We start from the raw sequence: 27,029 nt of genomic DNA, 5'->3' as shown, positions 1-27,029 counted from the left end.
TGAAATATACCATCACTTAACGCTCAGTTTTCTGAATAAAAAAGAAAACGGATCCACTGGAGGGTGAACGTAGTGTCATGATAACTAAAGTCAATTTGTTGGTTTAGGAATCTGCTTAGAATTTTAGTTATTCAGCTGTGTTTACTAATAAACTGTGCAGGCATGTAAACAAGCAGTCTCAGTGACACAATGGCTAGACTCTCTGTTTCCAAAATATTGGCCCCAAGTGCAAAGTTCATTCACAAAACTACACTTCCATTGGGTAAGCAATGGATAGCTGAGCAAAAGAGAAGCTATTGTTCTAACTTTGTGATATTTTTGAACATTATAAAATCTTAAGGTACATTCTAGGTAATACTACCAAAGAATAAAAATAGAATAAGAGCAAACTTTCATATAAATGCATACAAACACCACATAATTCTTTTAAATTTAAAAAAAAGAGAGGGAAAGGAAAAGGAGATGAAGATCAGTATTACACTTCAGGCTTTTTATGTAGGATATACTAAAAGACCATGACCAAATGGCTCTGCCATTGTGGGTAGTTCCGGACCTGCCATTTCCCACAGTCCAGATTTTTTTACAGTCTCTAAGATTGTTTTATAAAATTGTTAGATCACATCAATAAGATCTGCCAAATTAAATATTTGATTTTTATCTGATATTCTATATCTGGTAAATACACACACACACACACACACACACACACACACGTCTAACATTCTCTAAGCAACTCAATGATTTAACTATTAATGTTTTATGAGTTGTAAATATTATATATATATCCCTTTAAGTAATAGTTCATAACATACATTTAGCTTTAGCTTTCTACTCAACATATATTTATAAACTTTAACATTACTGAAATATTTTGGATCCCAATATACACGTACTCTCTAATTCCTACAGAGTTTAAATTAAAGCTACTTTTAAAGAGTTAATAAAGTTTCTTATTTAGTTTTTAAATGAAGGAAATAAAATTTGAGCTTGAAATATTAAGATTGACTCTTCATGGGAGCTGGAATGAATTATTTAGAAGCATTCAGAAAAACACCGCTTTGCTATATTTTTTTTCTAGCATAAAAGGTGGATACCCTATTTACTCTGAGTATTTCCTAAAATTTCATGGATTTTGTGTTTTGATCCCAACGTAAACATTTTGGAAGTTAAATATTGGAAAAACCTTGGAGAAGATTCTTGAATCCCACCTTTATATTCTTTCCCTCCGCAGCTGAAGTAGAAGTTTTCAGCCTTGTCCTAACAGAACTTCACTGCAAATACCTGCGTCCCTTTGTTTCCCGTCTTAGGCTTTCTTCAGCTCTGAAACCAAAAATGCACTGAACTTAACATACTCAGGGGCAATCCTTAACAGATGGAAGACTTAGTGGATAAACCCCCAGCCTTCGTATTGTTCAGTGGGACAATTTGAAGGTGTGGTCCACACAATAGCTCAGAGGGGGTCCAATAAAGTGGAGCATCAATTATCTGTAGCAGTAACCCTCTCATTAATGTACCATTTATTGGCTTTTCTCCTTTTCCTGTCTCACGTATCTCATCTGTCCCCCACTTTTATCTCCTAAGATCACTTCCCAAACAAACTATATGTTTGTTTGTCTTTTTCTCGCATTGGCTTTTGGAGAAAAATGAACGAAAATAGTTTGACCTCCAGTTTCTATAAAGAGATACTTAAACCTTTCCAATACAAATAAACAAAAGTTCAGTGAACCTCTTGAAGTAAAATTCACAAAACAATGTTCTGATGAATTAATCTATATGATTCGAAAACTTGTGTATTCCATTGCCCTGATTGCACAGATAATCTAAATATCAGAAAGAAACCAAAGCTATCCTCAATTGTACCTAATTTTTAGTTTTGATGATGCATGAAACTTAGATGTTGCTATGTTGTTCAGTATTTGGCCAGCAAAAAGCTTGGCTAATTCTCTTATCATTAACCACAACCTACATCAGCATTGTTGCCAAGAATGTGAAGATAAACTCCTCAATGTAATACATGCCAAAAAAATTGTGTCCTTTGTGTCTAATTGAACATTTTTTTCCATTTTTTGGAAAGTGAGCACTTTTTTTCAATTATGTTTGTTTTTAAAAAGACTGTAATTTTAACTGGATGAACTGCTTACTAATTCTTTCTTCTTTTTCTGTTTTCCCTGTGGAGTACTTCCTATTTACTTTTCTTATCTAAGGTGAACAACATAATGTTTATACATACATACACACTATATATATTAAAACATATGTAGTTTTATATATGATGTGTGTATATATAGACACACACACATAGTTAAATGATTAGTTTAAACACACGAACAAGGTTGGTTGAAACTCAATGAAAATGCTTTATTCCCAAGTATTTTTACTAAATAATAGTACCACTAAATTAGAAAATTTTCAGGCCCTAGATTTTATATTAGGGATTTATTTAGCTGTAGTGCAAATATGTAGAATATAATTCATAGGGAAACATTTTTTCCAATTAAGATCTTTGGGGATTATACTAGCAAAAAAATACTTAAATTTGATATTTGAGGCTAATAAAATAAATGTAATTAATAATAATGCAAAAACATAACTACAATTGTTAAAATATATTAGTTTAATATTTTGTCTAGTTAATTTAACAAAAGAAAATGAGACGGAGCAGAGAAAAGGACAAAAGATAAATTGTCAGAAAGTTGGTCTACTTTGTAAAATTCTTAAGTGACTTAGATGCAACTAAATAACATGCTACTTGAAAATATAAATAGTGAAATTTCTTATAATTGTAATTGTTATTTCATGGCCAAATGAGATGTAAACTGTAGAAAACCTCTGTTTTTCTAAGTTGTAATGAGGAAAACTTATCTTTCTGTCTATATGTAACTTTTCAGAGCCAAAATATCTCTGAAAAAATTCGTCTCTTTGAAACTCTTTTCCTTTTCTTGTAAGCAATAATTATGCCATTTTTCAAGTAATGTCTCATTCTTAAGAGCCATCAATGACATTGAGAGAGCTATAAAAGATTTTAATTTTATGTATTGACAAGCATAATCCAAATTTCCTATTTCACCGGATAAAAGTAAATTCTGTACCATCTAGTCTAAAGGTAAGATTTATTATTTTCTGTAAATACTTAAAGTTAGTAAACACATTTTTAAAATTTATTTATTTATTTATTTATTTATTTATTTATTTATTTATTTATTTATTTGAGTCAGAGTCTCCCTCTGTCGCCCAGTCTGGAGTGCAGTGGCGCGATCTCGGCTCACTGCAACCTCTGTCTCCCAGGTTCAGGAGATTCTCCTGCCTTAGCCTGCCTAGTACCTGGGACTACAGGGGCCCGCCACCACGCCCGGCTAATTTTTTTTTTTTTTGTATTTTTAGTAGAGATGGAGTTTCACTGTGTTAGCCAGGATGGTCTCGATCTCCTGATCTCGTGATCTGCCAGCTTTGGCCTCCCAAAGTGCTGCGATTGCAGACGTGAGCCACCATGTCTGGCAGTAAATACATTTTCTGTTGGGCAATACATTAATTTAGAAATTTAAAATTAATAAATAATTGCCAGCAATCAATACTATTATAGATAACACCTTTAAAAAAATACAGTAACTTAATTGATGTTTAATTTCATCTCTAAACAATTTATTTTAAGTAAGGAATTGCAGGATGGCCCCAAAGTTCAGTTGAAGCTAAAGCCAGAGCTGTCCAACTTCCCACCATATTTTCGCCTCCATGCCGAAAAGGGAAAGCATTACCTTTTGATCAAAAATGAAGGATATGACTAAACCTATTAAAAGTTGTGCTCTTTTCTTCCCCACATTTTGCGTTTTGGATTTCCCCCTTGCTGTTCTCCTGAGAGTGAGTTCCCATGAGACGTGGTTGTTTGAAAGTGTGTAGCACTTTCCCCTTTGCTCTCTCTCCCTTCTGCTCCACCGTGGTAAGATGTGCTTGCTTCCCCTTCTCCTTCTGCCGTTATTGTAAGTTTCCTGAGAGCTCCCAGCCATGCTTTCTGTATAGCCTGAGGAACTGTAAGTCAATTACACCCCTTAACCTCATAAATTACCCAATTTCAGGTTTCTGTTTTGTTTTGTTTTGTTTTCCGAGACTGAGTTTCACTCCGTCTCCAGGGCTGGAGTGCAGTGGCACAATCTTGGCTTACTGCAACCTTCACCTCCAGAATTCAAGCAATTCCTCTGCCTCAGCCTCCTGAGCAGCTGGGACTACAGGCGCACATCACCAAGCTAAGTTAATTTTTGTAATTTGTAGTAGAGACGGTGTTTTGTCATGTTGGCCAGGCTGGTCTCAAATTCCTGACCTCAGGTGATCTGCCCACCTCTACCTCCCAAAGTGTTGGGATTACAGGCGTGAGTCACAGTGCCCAGCCTCAGGCAGTTCTTCATAGCAGTGTGAGAATGGACAAACACAGCTACATTCTTGGGACCTCCATTTTGGACTTTCATCTCAAGAACTGTGAGAGAATAAATTTCTGTTGCTTTAAGCCACTCAGACTTTGGTGATTTATTATAGCAGCTTTAGAAACTAATATGGAAGGTGGCTAAATATTTTATATGACTTGTATACTTCAATTATTGCTCACATGTCCAGTATTATACATAAGTAATTAAAGATTCTATTCTTCCTGAGGTAATAACTTACTAGATAAATAATTAGTTAACATTCTTTGAATGGTATCCATGTAGAAGGCACCATTTCCATTGTTTTCATGTATTAATTTGGAAAACTTTCATAATTACATAAAAATATGTACTAGTATGTCTTCAAGTTTATTATTCTATTAGTGTTTCTTTCTTCCTTCCTTTCTTTTTTCTGCTTTTGTATGGATAGAATCAACCTTTTGTATGCTGTTACTTTTACCCTATCTTTATATTTCCTGGGTACCAATCTCCTTACCTGCAAAGAAAGAGATTTGAAAATGTGGTCTGTAGAGTCCTCTCCTGACATAGCCTATGATTCTAAATCCTATCCACAATTCCCAATTCAAGACCAGATGGCCATTTTCAGTTCCCCCACCCATGTTGCCAAGATGGGCTGACTTCTCTTTGCCAAGTTTCTTCATGGGACCAATGTGGTACATCCAAAGTGTATCCAATCTTGAAAAAAATGATGACATCCTGGAGGCTAGACTATGTGTTATACTTTCTTATCCTCATCACAGAATAGATGTTTAATAAACACCTATATTATCATCACAAAATCACTTATATCTTGTATGACATTGCACTAAAAAGAAAAGAAAGTTACTGTCACTTGATTAACTTTCTTATCTTTTAGGGGGCACAAACTCTGCTTTTTACAACTTTTACTCAGGAGACTGATTTGGCACAGAGAGAACCAATTAAGTATCACTATTTTTGTTGTATCACTTCCCCCTGCATATCCTGATTTAAAAATTCTTTTACTACCAAAGAAATAATGCATCACTGAATCAGAAAATGTTTAATTATGGTCTGGTGGGAGCTTTGCTCACACGTAAGTAAACCGTGTAACTTCTGGAGTCATTGAAAAATAGTATTTCTTATTATCTGACAAGACGTCAGCTATGCACTTAGGACAAGCCTCAAAAACACTTGTTTGACCATAGGTGGATAGGTGGACATTGGGTCAGAGTCAGATAGACTTGTGTTTGAAATACAGCTTTGCCATTGATTATGTAAACTTAGAGAAGTTGATTAACCCTTCCCAGCTTCAGTTCCTTTGTTACAGTAAAATAGAGATGCTAGTAACTATCTTATGTTTTTGTTGAAAAGATTCCTTAGGATGATGTACATAAACCACTTAGCATTCCTTGGCATAAAGAAAGAAGCTCAATAAGTAACTTTCTTACTATTTAAATCATTGTGTGGAAGCATTTATAGAGTGTATTTTTGTTTATCTTTAAAAACAATTTGCTTTGGTTTGTCAGATTAATTTGTGAGAACATGAATAGCACAGTTGTATAAGAAGTTTAGAACCTGTTTAGTGTAAGATCATGGAACCATCGAATATTAGAGCAGTAGAACCCTGAGACATGAAACATTTCATTTCACTTCCATCATTCACAACACAAAACACATATACATCATACAGACGAAGAAAGGGAGACCCTGGAAATCGGAATATATATTTTTTTGTTTGCATATATGGAAAACTTGGAGGCTAGTCCTAATTCTCTCTTTCTCTAGCCAGCATTGCTTTATCCACACAATCCAGTCCTCTCAGATAATGAGAGAATAACATGAAGAAAATTGAAAGAAAGTAACAAAACATGACACAGATGTGGAGTGTATGTGTTATCTATTAACAAAGTAATGCTATAAGACAACCATAATGCTCAGTGACATACAATAATAAACATTATTCAAATCTATAGGTGGGTTACTTATGCTGGACTTAGCTGGACAGATTTTCTGATCTGACTGGGCACCCTCAGGCATCTGTGGTCTGTTTCTGAGGAAACAGACGGCTATTGGCTGAGGCACTCAGCACTTCTCATAGTCTATTATCTTCAAGGTAGCTTGGGCTTGGTCTCACAGCATGGTAGGAATCCAGGCGAGAGAGAGACAGCAGAGGTACTCACATCTCTTGATGCTTAGGCTTATCCTAGCACAGTATCACCTCTGTCAAAGTCTACTAATGAAATACATCATGAAACCAATCCAGAACTAAGCGGTGGGGAAACAGACTCCACTTCATGATGGGAAAAACTTAAGAGTGCTGTTGCTAAGATGTAAACACCAATAGGGGTAAAGAGTTGGGGCCAATTTTGTAGGCATTCAAAGGAGATTGTATAATTATGTAATAAAATTTACCTTTCCATTCTCTGTCTTATAATATTTCTCCAAAATATTTGATACATTGGTGTCTAGTTGCTCTCTAATTGATATCATAAGAAAACTTCAACATTTAATAAGAAAAAAATGCCAAAATAAAATCTTTTAAATGTTAATAAACTCAGTTGAATTGCACAATGTAAATACCAATTTCATCTCTTCTTTAACCATAATCAACCTTCTATACCCTTAGTCTGAGTGCATGTGGTCTGTTCTTTATCATGAGTTAAAACCAGCATTTGAAATCTGTTTGTCACTTTCTGAAATCAAGATTAGAATTAAGTGTTAATGCTACCAAATATATCAATCATCTTAACACAACCATTTAGGCACTCATACAGAAGCCTTATAATCCTCTTACAATACAACATATGAGAAAATCTTGAAAATTATTGTTGTGATATATATGCATTTTATACATTTTTATTTTATTTATATTTTATATATAAATAAGAGTAAAAATAATTACTTAAAGAATCAGTTTATGTTATTATTTTTAATGGCAAATCAAGTAGATTTTAGGTGAAAGGTTTAGAGTTGAAATAATCTATCTTATGTATAAGGTAGAAATATTTGGCCTTTTTCTAAATTATTGTTAGTTAACAAGAAGTCAATTTGAAAGGTTGTTTATAAAACAATTTTATAGTTACTGTTTGAAATATTAGTAATATTCTTCAAGGATATTAGTAAGTTATTGGAACTTATTAAGAGGATTAATCTCTGAAATTAATTTGCTATCGTAAACACATTTTTAAAAAATTGAACTTATCTCAATAGTACAGTATTAAAATAAGCTTATTCCCTACTTCAACACTTAATACATTTTTGATAAAATAAATTACTTTCACAATAAATATATTATGAAAAATGCATATTATTTTTCTATTCCACTGGAAATAAAGGTAAACTTTAAAGTAAGATGATTGTTCTATAAATTTCAAGACAATTCTAAGTAAAAAGGTGCTAATCTCATCTTAATGGTGTTACCTTAAACTTAAGCCAAATCATAAGAGTATAAGAAACCAGGCTAGGAGGGAATGAAATATGGGTCCCTGAGCTTTAATAAAGAGTGATTATTTCAACTGAGGTTTTTTTCAGGACTTGATGCTTTTTTACATCACTGACATTATGGGAGATATTATCAAAATTGGTAACAAATATTTTTGAAGATGTTAATATTTGAAGAACTATAAATGCAAGGCTATAGTTACAAATGCTGTACATCAAACTTTTCCCTTATGCACTTATGAAAAAATAACATTATAAATATAAAGATTTTCTGTTTTTCATCTTTCGTCAACCATGAATGACTTCCAAATTCTTCTGTTAGCACAGGAGGAATAATGTTTCAAAATGTATTTTTTTGAGCATGTATATTGGCAATATAAGGGGCTAGCTGAACTTCTAACACCTGGCAGATATTAACTCTCAGTTAATGCACTTTTTCTCTGGTATTTCTAAAAGTGCTGTACTGCAATATTTTTTGTTTGTTGATTTACCTGGTTAGACAGAATAGGTATCTAATTTAGAAAAGGTAGCTCTTGTTTAATGTGACTTTATATTTATTTACAGTGTTCAGTATTATGTTACATTCTCCTTAATGAAATCAGCTAAATTCCAACAACAACAAGAAAACTCTGAGGTATTCATGTAGAGTAGGGTGCAATAACCTTTGCTGTTTTCCCAATAATTCATTTGGCACTTATTGCTTGTAATAAACAGATCTCTTCATGCGCTCTGAGGGAATCTGATCTTTCACTAAGGTAAGTGCTACCCCAAGGGTTCAAAGAGGATAGAAAGAATTTAGAAACCTCAAAGTTGGCTTCTGTGAACACCTGGTTAATTATGTGAGACAATAAATGGGAAATATGACAACTTTAAACATACTTATTTTATTTCCAGGCTACCAGGTTGTGTGTGTTTGTGTGTGTGTGTGTGTGTGTGTGTGTGTGTGTATGTATGCATGTAATTGTTTTCCTGCTTCCCTATGTAGAATACATATTTTAAAAACTTTATAATAAACCTTATGAAAGATAACCCTCTGGACTCTGGCTCATCTAATTTTACCTTAGAAGGAATAGGATTAGCTACCAATCTTAATACCAAATACATGAAAAGCTACCAAATCATTAGGATTGGAAATCAAAGCACATGGACATTTAGGAAAGATCTGAAATTGTTCATCTGAATTATTTTAAATGTTAGGGATATTTGTGATATTTTAGTATATGGAAGTATATTTTGCATTGAGTCTCATCTCAGTCTTTACATGTATAGATGATATACATGTAATAATGTTTATGTTCAGTTGTTGTTTATGGTCAATGAGGGGTAAGAGTAACTCTCCCATTGTCTTCCAGAGTAAAATTGACAACCATAATAATACAAATAATAGCTAATAAAATATACTATTTTATTAAATATGTTAATCTTTCCAAAACCATGCTGATTTTACTATTACTATTACAACTTTACTGATTAGAAAGTTGATTTTAAGTAGTTAAACATTTACTTTCCCACAATGATCCAGTTCACAATGGGTGAAACTAGAATTCAGATAGAGGTGATGATTCCAGAATTTGAGCTGTTATTAGCTGCTACACTGTACACTGGATCATTTGTTTTAGGAGGTTCAATCTCACATTTGTATTTGTACTTATGCAAAGCCCAAAATACTCCATTGAAAATCAATATGGGTATGACAGAGGCCTCCTTTTCTATCACAGGTTTCTTCCCTTTATGCTCATTAGAGCTAACCTAATAAATAAAAAGGTTTATTTTTATGAGAATGTTTCTAACATATCAATATTTGCACATGCCATATCATTACCAATAAAGTTCACTAATGAACATGGCTTTGTACATCAAGAACTGTAAATGGTCCAAAGTGTGTTTTATTCTTAGGCAAAATAAGTAACTTACCACATATATATGTGATTTTGGAGGTGCCTACAGAACTCTTCTGTACCATTGTATCTCCACTCCCCAAATCCCAACCACCATCAAACACCTAATTTACTCATCACCAAATTCTGAATTGGCAGGATGTGTTATACATGGAAAAAGCTCCAATGTGGGAAGAGTTGATAGTTGAAGGAAACTGCAGGCTTGGGATTTGAACTAATGCTCTCTCCATCCCTATCTCAGTAAGAAAAGGCAGGACCTTGCCAAAGAAATGTCACAATAAAAGGGAAAATGAAACATCTATGGTACTGTAATATTCTAAATGATGTCAGGACCTAGAAAATGCTATCCTTTCATAAATACCATTGTCAAATATCAAAATGTTAGTGGTATAATAGTAGAAATTAAAAATCTAATTAGATCAATATACTAATTTAGTAGTGAGATCCCATTTCCTACTTCAGATTTGGCTTCAATTCCAAAGAAAAGTCAGAAAAAATATTTTTAATGCTGTTGTAATAGCATTATAGTTCTTTATTTTTGTTTTGCCTCTGTTTCAAAAATTATATCTATGTAATTTATTTTATAAATTAAAAAAAAGGCCACTGATTTTACCCTCTCTATACAACCTTATTTTTGCAATATAACTTTTTGTATCTCCTCAAACTTGCAACTCTTCCATCAAGAAGTAGAATCTATCTTCCACCCCTTGATTTGTGGCTTATCCATATGACTTGCTTTGACCAATGGAATATTAACAAGTGTGATGCTAATAGAGATTTAAAACTATTTATGCACTGGATCTTGCTCTCTTGTGGCTCATTGAATCTTGACGCTCCATGTGCAGACACCTGAGTATCCGTGGAGGATGACAAAACTTTTCAAATGAGGACTTTATAGACTAATCAACTTGCCAACTGTCAGATATGAGTGAGATGATTCTAGACCATTAAGCCTTGGCTGAGCCTGTGTGGACAAAAAAAAAAAAAAAAATTGTCTAAGCAATCTAAAGAATTGTGAAAATAATAAATACTTGTTGTTTTAAGCCAATAAGTTTTGGGGTGGTTTGTTACACAGCAAAAAATAATTGATACATTCTCTAGCTTTTTGTTGTTGTTGCTGTTGTTGTAGATACAAATCTTTAAGAAAACATAGTTAGCACTTTCTGGCATGAGAAAAATACATATGGAAATGTAAAAATATGAATGTTCACACTATTCAGTAATTCTAAGAGAGCATCTAATTGCTAGGTTCTGAAATAGAATGAAATACCACTGCTCAGTTTACACGACGCAAAACTGGCTCCCGTTGTGTTGCCAGTGTTACATGTGAGGAAAATGAGAAGTACAGTTACGTTTATGTTGACACGTCTTCATTTCAAGTTTAAGCATTTGATTTGTTTATACTTTCCCCCATTTCCTTGGTTCAGCTGCACTGTCTGGGTTTTAACAAGCTTCAGTTTTACCTCATTCGGTGAGACAGTGTCTGAGTTTAGGATTAACATTTGTACAGTGAAACATAAATGCTCATGAATTGTATATAATATTTTAGCAAAAGCTTATTTAGTTTTACTGCTTTCACAAATTTTTGGTTTAACCAGCAGTCTTCTGTTACTCCCTTACAAGTTCAATTTAATGAATGGTAAGAATGTAATAGTTGGAATGTTTTTATTCTAGGTTAACAAGTTTAGTAGGTAGCTGCTCTCTGCTATTAAGTAAAGTTTCAAATTTTATTTTATCTTTTTCTATTTCCCTCTATCCCAAATTCAAACTGCTTCTCTTAACAAATAGATCTAAAAAGTTTAAGTTACTCTGAAATAAGTGTATATCTTGATCAGATTAAGTAAAAATAATGCTTGGAAAGTTTTTTAAAAACTACGCACAAAGTTTGATGTCACTGTAACACCATTTTTCTGTCTTGTGTCTGTAGTATATTTTTGAAATCTTCTGCTTTCCCTATTTTTGCCCGTTTTCCAGTGTCCTGAAATAAGCGCTCCCTGTCCTCAGGAATTCAGTGATCTAAACATCATAGATTTGGAAGAAAACTTAGAGGCCTTCCTGAGTCTATATTTAAAATATATTTTACTCCTATTATCAGTAAGAAATGCATTAATATGCATATAATATTAATAACATATCTTCATAAATTAATATTTATTTTCATATTTTCATCAATGCGTGATGATAGTTTTTAATTCTATTTTATTTTGTTTCCACTGACTTCTATTATCTTTTTATTTGTTGGGTTTTTTTCTTGTTTTGCTTTTGTTTGTAAGTGTTGGTCACTCACTACTAAATTGATTTTGCATTTTACTATTGGATTTTGATCTATAGATGGAAATACACTGTCCTACATTAGAAGGAATAAAATAATTTACATCTTAAGATGCTTGTTATTATAACTATTTCATTCCTTCTCATCTTTGTCTGCTTTTCTCCTAGTAAACTAGATATCTCTATTCTAACCTCCTCTTAAGGCAGAGGAAATGTTATCTTCACAGATCTCAGGCCCATGGCAGTGTCATCCCATGAATCTTTTATCCTTGGATCTCCTTTTCTTTGATTTCCTGATAATTATAATTGCTCTCAAATTGGCTTATAGTTAATTTCATCTTTTTTAAAAAGTGTCTTTTTACCTGTCCTTCTTAAGCCACCCTACACACATATACCCTGCTTCCAGCTACTTTTAAGTTTTCTTTTTTAGCTTCATTTTTCTATCCCAGTGGCCCCTGCTCCAAGACTTTGTCTTAGATACTAATTCTTGTGATAACAGCCCTTATCATCATCATTTTTGTAGAGCCCCAAACACTACTAGGAATAATTTAAAATGGCTGGAATCAAGTATGGTTAGCAAAAATGACTGCCAAAGATGGAGAAACTAAAAATTATTTTGATGAGAAATGGGTCCCTCTACTGGTTTAAAAAATAATGAAGATTTAATTAACTAATTTATGTCCCTTGAATGTTTTTCTGTCACTTTTCTAGATAAACATTGAACAATGATATCAAGTAAATAAATTAAAGTTTGAGAATATATTTCCTTGTTTAGAATTATGTCAGGTAATCTCTCATGTATGAGCTGAATTCCAGTCTACTCTACTTCCCAGAATTACTCAGAACTCACTGGAGGGAAGCTCTTGCTTTTCTGCCTCTGGTATCTGCTCAAATGCAGGCACTCTTATGGTTACAAACTTTCCCAGCTTCCACTCTCTCTTATGTTTCCCACCCCAAACCTTTCAATCTATTTTCCCCCTACTTACTTATGTCCATCATTATGAGAAATGAAGTATTTTATTTTCAAAAGTGTCCATCCTTGCAAGCACATACAATTAAAGTGGGATATGTGCATTCCTATCATGACTTTCTAGACTTTCAGCTGTAAGATGGGGATGCATTTATACTGTGCAGAGAATCTCACTGTGCTGAGAACCTATATTCTTCTCTTGGGAATTAAATCACTTCCCTTCCTTTCTCCTCACTAAACTCAATTCCCAGTTACTCAGGGTTTATTGATCGCAGCTAGATGTAGATAGAAAAGCAAAGTTCAGGGTCGTAGGTCTCTGCTAGAGCGCTTTTGCAGTTTTGAAGATTACTGAAATCATTGTATTGCTAATTGGTGGATTTCAATAGGGAGAAGAAAATCAGTCAATGTGGGCTGAGAAAATAGTTAAGTGCCAATAATCTTACTTCACATTTAATAGTCACCACAGGCCTTCCCTATTTCATCCTTTGTTTATCAATAAAGTATTTATTTATTGATTCATTTCATAATGGTTATACAATTTATAACCAGAGCCTAATTTTGATTTGATAGTTTTTATCACTTCTTTATAGCAATATAGGTCACATAGTAATCTGCCATTTTTCACTAAAGTCAACGTATGAATTGTTATTTGATCCCTTTAATCTGGAGAACCAGCTGAAATTTTTAATTTTAGAAAACAGAAGCGAAAAGCAGAATTTTTCTTAAAAACAAGAGCATTATGTATATCCTTAATTCTGTAAAACTCGATCAACGGAAGCCAGAAAGTAGTAAGAGCAGACTAATGACAACTGTTGCCAGACAATGCCTCCTTGATGGAATTAGCTACATAAATAATTTGTAAGGCCCCAGTGCAAAATAAAAAGTGGGGCTTCATGTTAAAAAATTACCAAAAATTTCAATTCACCCATAGCAAAACATTAAATTATTCTCAGGGCCCTTCTATGTATATAGGACTCTTTGCAACTGCACAGGTCATGTATATCCATGAAAAAGGCCTTGATTCTAGAACTTGTTTTGCAAATGTATACTGAAAGCTACAATCTCCTCCTCATTTGTATCTGTATTTATTGTATTGAGTCTTTTTTTTTTTTTTTTTTCCATCACAGGCAGAACTTCTTGGAAGAGTACTATAATTGCTAGCAAATTCATTGGGAAACTGTTTATATGTGTGGAAAATAACACAATTAGATTTCTGCTTCATACTATTAAGCAAATAATCAGTTCTAGGTGGATTTAAGACTGAAATGTAAAAATTGAAAGTTTTTTTTTTTTTTTTTTTTTTAATTTTGAAAACAATAGAGATTATGGTTTTAGGCCAGGGAAATGTTCTTTAAAGAAGGTGTACAAAAAACACAAAAGTTGAGATTGATATATTTAACTATATTAAACATTTTAGAAACCAAATTGAAAGACAAATTAAATACATTTAAAAAGTCAAGGCTATAACATGAGAAAGTTATCTGTCACACAGATAGCTGATAATAGAGGTTACCATCAGAATGTATAAAGGATCCTTTAAAATAGGCAATTTTATATTTTAAAAAATACTATAAAAATAAATATACTTGAATGACCTATATATCTATAAAAACATGCTCATTATCAGAACACTTCCAGGTACCATTTTACACCACATCCTCAACTCCATCAATAGCCTTGGATATAGTCACAGAACTTCTGAGTCACGAGGAGTAGGGTGGGGCCTTGGAAAGTTAAGTTTGAAGAAGCTCTCTGAGGGATTCTGATGAGTACCATGGTTAAAAAATGTTTTCCTGAATTTTAACAGATCCTAGTCCAAAGGAATCAATCATCATAGCCTAAAATTGTAACTTCCACACAGTTTTTCAATCTGTCATTTCCTTTCCATTGCTGTGGTTCATAGAGTTTAGAGAGGGACTTTGGTACGTGTAAAGAGGTTGGTCTTAAATGTCAGACAGCAGTATGCTCCAGCTGTGCAGGAGATGCAAGGACCATTAACCAGAGACTTCCAACAACCACATGGAAAGCAAGGAGAATAGAGTTCATGAGTCTCCATCAATGTCTTCTATATTTCTATATTTCTATATTAGGTGGCAATCATTTCCTCCAAACCCTTTCTCTCTAAACCCACAGCTCACAGAGAAACTGTATTTCCTGATGTTCACAAGAACCTGTCTCACTTCTTCTTTCATCCTTGATTGATGGAAGGAATAAATCATTCTTCACTTCTAGTGAAAAAGCAGGGAAGAAGTGCTCAGGGAAGGATGCAGCCAGGACATGGGTTTTTATTGGACCTGAAAAGATGATTAGTTGCCCTACAATAGAGCAGAGGCATGTTCTGATAACAGTAACTTCTGTATCATTTGAGGCAAAAAAAGAAAAACAAACCTTATATAGTGTCTCACAAAAGAACCCTTTAGCTAATCTCTCTAATATGTAAAAAGCTGTACATCTTAAGAAATAAAAGATTAAAAATATATATATATATAAAATGGGTAAAATATGTGGATAGAATTTACACAGAAAAAATAAATATATATAAATTACATGAAAATTTGCACCGTATTTTTCTTTATAAAAACGGCAGAGATTACTATTACTGGGAAACTGGAAAATTTCAAAAGTTTTACAGTTTATTCTGTAGCTGTGGCTTTTGGAAAGCAGGTACTCTCATGTCTTACAAAATGGTCAATCTCTGTCAAGGAAAGTTCCCTTTCATCTATAATCTCATTTTTAGAAATCCACCCTGACAATAGACCTTCCAGAATACAAAACAACATATTATGGTGAATTGTTATAATTGTGTGTTGCCTCAGCATTCATTTTGAATACAAGTTAAACTTTCTGATACCAGAAGCAGGGCTCAGTCATTCTTGACACAACTTCCAGTTCTACACCACACTTATATGGCTCAACCTGGCCAAAGGACTTAGATCCATTTCTCCCGCTTCTTCTAAAAGGACAGTCAGGCTTAGCCTGGGAATGTAAGGTGATCCACACCGTATTCCCTTACATATACTGCTAGTTGCCATGTGCTCTCCTCCCTCTCTGTCTGACTCTTCATTCCTGCCTCTTATGACCTGGGGAGAGGACTGCCCTCTTGACTCATTGTGTCTCGCTGCCCAGGATCTGTAAGTGAAGATCTTTGGATTTGTTTCTTATTGCGGTAGTATATTAAATTTGCGCCTTCCATCTGAAAAACCAGGAGCTTCCCCAGGCTGGGTTTTTTCCTGGAAATGCAGGCGAGAGCACGAAGTCAAGCTTTCAGTGCCAGAGCAATGGTTAGTCATAATCTGGACACAGGTCAGACAAGAGAAACATGGGTATCTGCCAGTATAAAGAAGTTTCCCATGTGACAGACACCCCAACCCCACACCATCATCACGAGTTGGACAACTAGACATTAAGCCATCCTCCGAGTAAAAGAAATAAATATCCTATGAAAGGCGTACTGTAAACACCCATATCCAGCCCCAGTCCTTTTCCTTTAGGGCAAGGTTACCTGGTGCTCTGGTACTGGAACCCCAGGTTAGCTGGGGGCACTCAAAACACATATGCAAATGTTATTTTTTATGATGCTATTTTGTAATAGCAAAATTTCAAAACTTAAATTCTCATCTATAAGAAACTGCTTTAATAAAGCATCATAAAAAAAAAAAAAAGAAATACTAAGTAGCCGTTAGAAAGAATGAGAAAAATCCGTATAAATTGATAGAGGAGTAATTTCTAGATTATAATTTTATGGAAAAAAGGAAGGTCAAAAACTGCATTTAATACTTTAATATGGTATCATTTGTGCAAAAAGAAGATAGATTTTCCCCCAAAAAGAACTAGGGAAAAGATAAAGCAAAAGGTAATAAAAATGATTATATAAAATGGATGGGAGGGAACGGGTGGAGCTAAATATAGTGAAAGGAAGATTTCCTTGAGTAAAACTTTTAATATAGTTAAAAATCTAAATAAAATTAAAAATCTAAAGCTATCTAATAACTGAGTCTATAATTATTACTATTAGTGGCAGTATCCCTATTTATGATGTTATTTTATGGGTACTGTAGAATAAAGCCAATAAATTAATACATTAATTTTATTAAAAGAAGACATGCCTGTAATCCCAGTGCTTTGGCAGGCAAAGGAAGAAGGATTGCTTGAGGTCAGCCTGAGCAACATAGTGAGGCACCATCCCTACAAAAATGTTTAAAAATTAGGTGGGCCTGGTAGCACAAGCCTGTAGTCCTGGTTATTTGGGAGTCTAAGGCAGGAGGATTGCTTGAGCCTACTAACTTGAGGCTGCAGTGAGCTATGATCATGCCACTGCATGCCAGCCTGGGTGGCAGAGTGAGACCTCGTCTAAATACATACATACATACATACATACATACATACATACATACATGCATAGTTTTACTAAGAGAAAAAGAGGTACCAATATAAAATACAAGGTAAAAAAATCCTGTTAATGTTAAAATTTTATTAGAAATATTAGTTTGAATTCTTGATTAAAAACACCAAAAGATATTTCCTGTGTCTGTCTGCTATGAAGGTCTAAAAACAATAATAACCTAGTAGCAATGAGACACCAAATGACCAGATATTCGTTTCTAAGTACAATTGCTGATTATAAGTAATTAATATCTATTATGCCAGAAGCAAAAAAAATACTAAAAGACTCATGAAGTAAAAGGGAGGGGGCAACACTGACCTAAAGGGGCCCCTTCAATTCAGGTTAATTTGAGAATCTCCTAGAATAATGACAACATTTGATTATAATCTCCTAAAACTGTGAGTCCAAAAACACAAAACATAAAAAACAAAAAGGAAAAGTCTCCTTTTACAGAAGACTACCAATAGAGCATAGAATAAATGATGAAATTAGATGAAATGCGAGAACTAATGAGTTTATATCTCCCAATGTAAAATCTCCTTTAGGCAATTACTATAAATAGATGTTTAAACCATTGGGTTAAGAATCATTGAGGAAGAGAAACTTTTTGCATCAGTTGTAAATTATTACCCACAGATTAATAGATAATTACAGAGGAAAAAATTACAAGGAAGAGATATGACAATCACTACTCATACCCAAGTGATCCAGCAGTTAAGCACACAGTGGAGCAGCCTGATATTATGTACCTCCTACGTGTGATGCTGTAGAGTGCACAGCATTATCCATGAGCTGTCATTGCTAAACGACAGATTTTCCCTGAAGGTAATTATGATGAAATAAAATAATGCAAATTCAGACAGCAGAATGTTCTCCAATAAAAATGACCTGACTCTTCAAAACAAAATGTAAAACAATAATAAAAAACAATAAAGTATTTAAAAATAAGACACAAAAGGCATGTGTTAGGGGAAATTCTTGTAGATTAAAATAGACTAAATAGTCATAACAATTAAATGCCATGATGAAACCTCATTGGATCCTATATCAGGAAACAAACCTAAAAGTTACTTCTAGGACAATTGGGAACATATGATTGTGGACTGAACACTCAATAATCTTATAAAATTATTGTTAACATGTATTTTATGTCTGATAATGATATTGTGGTTATGCTGGATAATGTCTTTCTTTTATAAGGTGTTTGCTGATGTATTTATGAGAAATTATTGTATCTGCAATCTACTTTTCAAATCGTTAAAAATTATATGCAGAGAGAAAGAGAGACAGAGCAATGGTGGAGGACAGAAACACTGATGAAGCTAGGTGAAGGGTTTAGAGCTAGTCATTGCATCTTTAAAAAGTTCTCTATAGAGGGGGATTTTTTTAATAATACAAAGTTGGGGAAGGGGAAGGTGTTTGTCTCATATTTACTTTCTGCAGCTCATATTCTGAAAGTTATATTCTTGTTCTTTCCAAACTGTACAAAAACTCCCTTGTTAAGCAGTCAAGCTATAACCACAACAGCAACACCACACCCTCAAGTACAGTTGAGTTTTGTATATTGTTCTCTCATTTCAAAGAGCAAACGGCTATTTCTTGCCCTCCCTGTCCATCCCCACACTGTCTCTAAAGGGCAAAAGCCCAGATAAGCAATTTAACAGTTTACATTAACACAGAAGACTTAGTATATGATTTCAGGTTAAGGTGATTTCGTAATTGCTATTGCTGTTGTTTTTGCCTATTACATAATTTTTCCCAGAACAAAGAATTCTATGACACAACTGGGGATTATATAATATAGCTTTAGGAAAAATCTAATTACCTAAAAATTGTAAATGACTCCCATATATGCACATGCTACATTACGTGGATTTGTGGGATATCCTCACAAAATTTTCCATTAGGTAAAAATGCATTTCCTGAAATATTAATGATACCTGTAATTATTTTAGCAACATTAGTTCTCTCCTTTAGATTAGGTCTGTATAGTGCTAAAACCTACTAATTGTTTAATAAATACATGCTGAGTAAATCACTGAATGTATGGTACTAGAGTCTTGAGGTTCAATATCAGTAATCAATAAATAGATCTTTGAGTATAAAGGAGATGTCTGAGGGAGATGTGTAGACTTTAAGGGAAGTAAGTCAAAGAAGAAAAATAAACTGAAAGGGGAAGAGGAAGGGTAAAAGAATGGTAATAACTGGAAGCATCAAGAGGGATGTTTCATTCATATTCTTTAATTTTTCTCTTAGTCATATTTCAAATGAGTACTCACTACCTCATAGCTAGAGGCTGTCATATGGGAGAGTGAAACTTATAAAAAAATTCCCTTTATTGCAGAACGTTCTATGAGGCATCACTGCTGGAGAAACTATTAGAGTAAAAAAGAGGTAAGAAGTAAAATAAAACTTGAAGAAAATAGGCAAGAAATAAAACTATAACATCTGTAACAGTTACATCTGTAGTTTAAAAAATGAATGAGCAGACTTAAAAAATTTATACTTTTGATTTTATGTTCTATTAACATACTTGGTTTGATTTCTCATAGACCCTTACTTTAGTATTTCCAATTAGAACCACACTCTTTAAAATTGTGTTTGCTGCATATAAAATAATCATTGCTGTAGCAAATCTTTCAAAAACTAAAGTCAAGGCAATTTAAAGATGTGTGATGGAAAAGAGAGGGGGAGTTAAGTCAAGAAGCAACAATTAAGGAAATGTCTTAAACACCAACTCTATTTTGGTTTTCTTGAGCATTTCCACTCTTTCCACTTGTGTTAGTCACCATCCCGCAGTTTCCTTTCATGTCACTGAAAGTGAGTTAACTCAGAAAATAAAGCGGCATCTGTCTCCATGCTTTCGCTATTCTAAAAACAACTTACATTGCTCGCTACTGCGGCATAGAAGTTTAGTCAGACTCATTTGTTTTTCAAGTACCTTCCACTGTCTGCTCAGAATAAACACTATTGGAAAAAATTTACTATAGTAATCTTATGTGAGTTGTTTCCCTCTCTCTGAATTCAAAACATTTTTTCAGTATATGAGAAAGGCAAACTCAATTATTTTATGCTCAACAGAATTTTACGGAATCCCCTGACAGTTCAGATAAACTACTAAATGAATGTTTATTAGAAGCATGCATGCAAACGATACATTATAGGGAGGAAACTACTCGAAGCAGTTATTCCACCTGTAAACAAAGTTTGCCTGGGAAGATTTTATTTTATTCCTAGAAAAATGCTATGGATTAGATTGAAAACTAGAGAGTATGTCATTTTAATTTTGTTTGTCTGACTCTGAATCTTGTGTAACCAAGAATGTCTATTCTCATAGATTTTGAATTTAGACCAAGTAAAAACTTGACAATAGACTTGGTGTCTGCTTTTCCCAAACATCATAACTTTTGAAAAACCCATACTATCAGCTGTGGTGAAGACAGGAGATGAGGGAGACAGACAGATAGATAGATAGATAGATAGATAGATAGATAGATAGATAGATAGATAGATAGATAACGGACATAGATAAATAATTTTACTGGCAATTCTACAGTCTCCTATGAATACCTGCACCACTCTTAACAGATTTTAAGGTTTATTTTGTCATCATTGTGAAACCAAAGAATAGGTAGAACTAGCCTAAATTTTCAACAATGGTTTTAACACAAAGTATAACACTTATAACAACATATATTGTATATAATGACTTTAACTATTTTGATATTAGTTATCTTTTCATTATTTAGGATTCTAATCAATAGAAGAATTGAAGCATATCAGTTAAAAATCTGTTAAGTTAAAAATCTTAGTTTATAATATTTTAAGGAATAGTATATCTGAGTAGATATACATAGTCATAGAATGACAAGCAATCAGAATAACAATGGAACTTATGTTATATTAGTCCCGGGACATCATCAGATGATTCCAGACATGACCTCAATTGCTCCCCATAATATTATAGCAGTGTCATGCATATATGAGACAGTAAATATGGAAGTGTGCTTCTAAACAATTTCCTGATAGTGAATGTTTTAAAACTTATCTGTGACTCTATTTAATAAGTCTGATAAAATTGTAACTAAAAGAAGGACAAAAGAGGAAAAAAAGGTGCAAAAAAGAGGAAGCAGAAGGAAAATAAGATAGAGAAGGATAAAGATAGGGAGAGAGGGAGAGCTCAAACCACCACCACCATTATCACCACCACCATCACAACAACTGGGATAGCGATGTTCCAATGGAGTAGTATTATTATCATTATTATTGCTTAATCTTTATTTCCATTAGCACTCTAAGTGTGACATATGAAAGCTTCCTAAGGAAATAGATTTGAGAAAGCCAACTCGCAAATCTAGTGCTTCATTATATCAGCTGCATAAATTGTTTCCTAATTGGATGCTTACTCATCTTTTAAACATACTACCAGGTATACAATGTTCAGGTGGAAAACCAGTTTAGGTTAATATGCCATGTTATCTATTAGCACGGTAGCTGATTACTAAGTAATGCAAATGTTTAAATTACCAAAAAAAAAAAAAAAAAAAAAACTACATCCTAATAAAATTTAACTTTAATTCTCTAGAAAATACACAAAACAGTGGACATTTTCAGGCATCATGGAGCATTTAGACTAACATTTTCCTTCATATTGATGTCAAAGAGAAAGAATCAAAGTGACTTATGTCACCAAAAGAAACAGGAAAGAAATATTATTTTAAACACCTACTCACAGCTGTTACCAAAAGTCATAGTAGATTTACTATCACATCAAATAAAAAATCAAAACATTGTTTGTCTTTATTATTTCCCCTACCGTGGGGAAGTAAGTGACCCATGCTAGTCGGTGAATTTTCTTCCTTTCTGGTGCACATGACAAGAGTAGGTTTTGGCATTTATTTTGCATTACTGTCATTCTACGAAGAAACTAGAAAATATAAAATATTTGTATATATTAATTTCAGAAACCAAATTGCATAATATTTGTAATGAATATTAAATGCAACAAATTCAAAGTCATAAAGAATTAGATATACTTTTATGTTAAGATGGCTTTTCTGTTAGGCTTATCTTTCAGAATTATAGCATTGGACAAATACATTTATCTAGTTTAGATCTGAATATCTACATTTACATGTGCACATCTTCATACAAGTCAGACATGCCCACAAATATGCTCCTTTAGTAGTCTGAGCAGTTTTGCTGACCTGTTCCAAAATAGAAAGAAAATTATTAAGTAGAAATTCCCCAAGGGGAATCAAGTTTAAGTAATTTAAATGACAGTCTTGTTTAACTTTGCATTTTTCTATAGGAAGTCATCTCCTGATCTTGTCAGAAAGAATTTTTTTTCCTTTGTAACTCAATAACACCCACATATGCCTTTGTTATAGTAGTCACTTCATTTTCAGTTTATTTTCCTTATTTCTCTCTATTACACGTAGAACATAGAATTTTGGTTAGTACTTAATCACCCATTACACATAGAACATTGTTTAGTACTCAATAACAGATAAATGAATGAACAAAAATTATTATTTAAATTCTATTATGTTTCACGTATAGCAATTCTACAAAAGAGTGCAAGGGAATAATTAAGACACAGAGCCAGTAGTTTATCAACACAGAATTTGGTTCCTTTAAATTAGGTGCTTACTGCATGTTCTCACTCACAGGTGGGAACTGAACAATGAGATCACTTGGACTCGGGAAGGGGAACATCACTCACCTGGGCCTATCATGGGGAGGGGGAAGGGAGGAGGGATTGCATTGGGAGTTATATGATGTATGTAACATCAGTTACATTGGGAGTAACTGATGTAAATGACATGTTGATGGGTGCTGATGAGTTGATGGGTGCAGCACACCAACATGGCACAGGTATACATATGTAACAAACCTGCACGTTGTGCACATGTACCCTAGAACTTAAAGTATAATAATAAAAATAAATAAATACATAAATAAATAAATTAAGTGCTTAATATTAATTTGTCAAGTGGATTTATAATTAAATTATGCAAAAATTAAGTGACAATATTATATATTACGGTCTGTAAAATAGTAAGAAAGCATCTTGCACTTGTTACAAAAAACAGTAAATATCCACTGTTTTGAGGTGACTTATTTATAAAAACCTCAGTTAATTCCAGTTAAGTTGACAAGTTCTGTTTTGGAAAGATTTTCACCCATCCTGGCTAAGAAGCATTAATGACAGCTTAATCCTATCACATCTTTTCATGAGAATACTATGTTTTGGCAATGACCTCAATTATAATGCTAGTTTATTCTTTTTCTGAAAGATATACCATGAAACTTTTAACTACTCCACTCCCACAACAGGATGTTCTGCTCTGATTGGCAGGGAGAGTTTGAAGGTGGGCTGGCAGAGACTGTGACCGCAACTGACTGCGTTCTGCAGAATTATGGTAATGAAATTGAAAGCCAACTTTCGTGAAGCAGAAACCCTCAAGGTAATTGCCATGTACTATAACTTTTCCTCCCATTTGGAAAACAGAAATAAACAGCACAGTTTCCCCATGAATCTACTGTATTTACCAGTATTGTTTGTGGGGTATACTTTGCCAGTTGACATTACTTTAGTAAACTTATTATTATATGGTGAACACCTGCCCCATAAATATAGAATAGAAAAGCTATATTATATTTGTGTTTGGTGAAATGAAGTGTTACCCAAACTCAGATGTGGTGAAGACCTTTTCTGCTCTCTATATTTATGGGAGCTACATGCCACTTAACATATACCAAATTTGGTAAGCAAACAAGCTTGACTCAAAGTTCAACTTTACATGATCTTTGTGACCGGAGATTGGGTCATTCAGTTTCTAATGTATAGTTTCAACTAAGTTAGAATTCTAAGTATGTTTTAAATTTTAAAAATAAAATGTTAAGTTTCTTACTGAATAGCTAAATATTGAATTGAAAGACTACTTCTACACTAGATTGATGGAGTTTTCTCTTATTAGTATAGAAAACCATCAGAAGTTTATTTAGATTAGGTATTACTTAGGAAGATAGCATTAGGAAGTATAGCCTTATATTTTCCTATAGCGACAGGATGTAATGGTGAGAAAGAACAGAAGCCAGAGAGATCTGGACTTGCATTTCTGCTACTTTCTGTATTCTTAGATAACTCACTTCAAATCTCTGAATCCTAATTGTTTGTTTAAAAATACAACTCTATTCTGTAAGTCTCTTTTTTAAGTATTTAGAAATAACATATATAAAGACCAAAAACAATCTCTGGCATAGAAAATTAAAACACATTGTTACCGTGATTGCTGTTAATACTACTACTCTTGTACTTTTAGTAAAATATCTTATAATTTAATTATTCTAATATTATACTTTCCATTTGTCTTATTGTGAAGACGGAAATAAAGTTATAATTGCAACCATCAACAACAAAGACATTGTTGAATGCCTACTATGTCCAATTGTAGCTGGATAACAAGACTATGAGAATTGTAAAACCAACACAATGTCCAAACCTCTTTCCTCAAGTCAGCTGGTATTGCCACTGAAAAGGAATTTAGTCTGAACCACCTGGAAGAAGGTATAGCACTAGAACTGAGGGTCAAATACCTTGAATTGATTATCAACAATTTCTTCATTTTTCAAATAAAAAACTGTGACCTATTAATGTAAAGGTAACTGAGAAACAGTTATTGATTTATACACACACACACACACACACACACACATATGTATATATTCCAGATAAATGTAATCTTGGTATTGCTAATTTCTTGTTGTACTTCCAAGTTACAAAACAAAACATAAATCAATCTAGCATGCCCATAAATAGAGTCTGATCATAATTCTCTGCTCTCCTCAGACTGGAGAAAACAATGTTACCAGATAAAAATATAGTGAATGACGGTCTTAACAGCGAAATTGAGGAAACTGTTTCCTCAGTTAAATTCAATGTGAATTTCCTTACTTTTTATTTCATTTAGAAGCAGAATTTCTCATGAAGAATATACTGTAAAGAATTTCTTTATATTATACTCACATTATTAGTCATACTCATGTGCAATGGAATATTCTACAACAATTTTTTTTTTAAATCTGAGGCAGCTTTACATGAACTAATGTGAGCAAGTCCCAAGACATGTTAGGGGAATAAAACAAGACTTTACAACAATGATCTAACCCCAAGGCAGCAGCGAGGCTGGGGGAGGGGCACCCGCCATTGCTGAGGCTTAAGTAGGTAAACAAAGCCGCTGGGAAGCTCGAACTGGGTGGAGCTCACAGCAGCTCAAGGAAACCTGCCTGTCTCTGTAGACTCCACCTCTGGGGACAGGGCACAGCTAAACAACAACAACAAAAAAAGCAGCAGAAACCTCTGCAGACACAAACGACTCTGTGTGACAGCTTTGAAGAGAGCAGTGGATCTCCCAACACAGAGGCTGAGATCTGAGAAGGGACAGACTGCCTGCTCAAGTGGGTCCCTGACCCCTGAGTAGCCTAACTGGGAGACATCCCCCACTAGGGGCAGTCTGACACCTCACACCTCACATGGTGGAGTACACTCCTGAGAGAAAGCTTCCAAAGTAAGAATCAGACAGGTACACTCGCTGTTCAGCATATTCTATCTTCTGCAACCTCTGCTGCTGATACCCAGGCAAACAGGGTCTGGAGTGGACCTCAAGCAATCTCCAACAGACCTGCAGCTGAGGGTCCTGACTGTTAGAAGGAAAACTATCAAACAGGAAGGACACCTATACCAAAACCCCATCAGTACGTCACCATCATCAAAGACCAGAGGCAGATAAAACCACAAAGATGGGGAAAAAGCAGGGCAGAAAAGCTGGAAATTCAAAAAATAAGAGCGCATCTCCCCCTGCAAAGGAGCACAGCCCATCGCCAGCAACGGATCAAAGCTGGTCAGAGAATGACTTTGATGAGATGAGAGAAGAAGACTTCAGTCCATCAAATTTCTCAGAGCTAAAGGAGGAATTACGTACCCAGCGCAAAGAAACTAAAAATCTTGAAAAAAGAGTGGAAGAATTGACAGCTAGAATAATTAATGCAGAGAAGGTCATAAACGAAATGACAGAGATGAAAACCATGACACGAGAAATACGTGACAAATGTACAAGCTTCAGTAACTGACTCGATCAACTGGAAGAAAGAGTATTAGCGATTGAGGATCAAATGAATGAAACGAAGCAAGAAGAGAAACCAAAAGAAAAAAGAAGAAAAAGAAATGAACAAAGCCTGCAAGAAGTATGGGATTATGTAAAAAGACCAAATCTACGTCTGATTGGGGTGCCTGAAAGTGAGGGGGAAAATGGAACCAAGTTGGAAAACACTCTTCAGGATATCATCCAGGAGAACTTCCCCAACCTAGTAGGGCAGGCCAACATTCAAATTCAGGAAATACAGAAAACGCCACAAAGATACTCCTCGAGAAGAGCAACTCCAAGACACATAATTGCTGGATTCACCAAAGTTGAAATGAAGGGAAAAATCTTAAGGGCAGCCAGAGAGAAAGGTCGGGTTACCCACAAAGGGAAGCCCATCAGACTAACAGCAGATCTCTCGGCAGAAACTCTACAAGCCAGAAGAGAGTGGGGGCCAATATTTAACATTCTTAAAGAAAAGAGTATATAATTCTATTATTTTTTTCTTGTTCTGGAACTTAGCAT

General features: G+C 34.0%; 1 long non-coding RNA gene across 1 annotated transcript in view; it reads left to right on the top strand.

The window, feature by feature from the left end:
- LOC113220103 overlaps positions 1–27,029 on the top strand; it is a 76,618-nt gene that overhangs the window by 37,195 nt on the left and 12,394 nt on the right. Inside the window, exon 3 of the long non-coding RNA XR_003307047.1 lies at positions 23,720–23,828. This is a non-coding gene — a long non-coding RNA (uncharacterized LOC113220103). The remainder of the gene's footprint in view (positions 1–23,719; positions 23,829–27,029) is intronic.

This window comes from Piliocolobus tephrosceles, chromosome 8 (genome assembly GCF_002776525.5).
Source record: "Piliocolobus tephrosceles isolate RC106 chromosome 8, ASM277652v3, whole genome shotgun sequence".
NCBI classification, from domain to species: domain Eukaryota; kingdom Metazoa; phylum Chordata; class Mammalia; order Primates; family Cercopithecidae; genus Piliocolobus; species Piliocolobus tephrosceles.
This window is presented reverse-complemented; position numbering and strand designations above follow the sequence as displayed.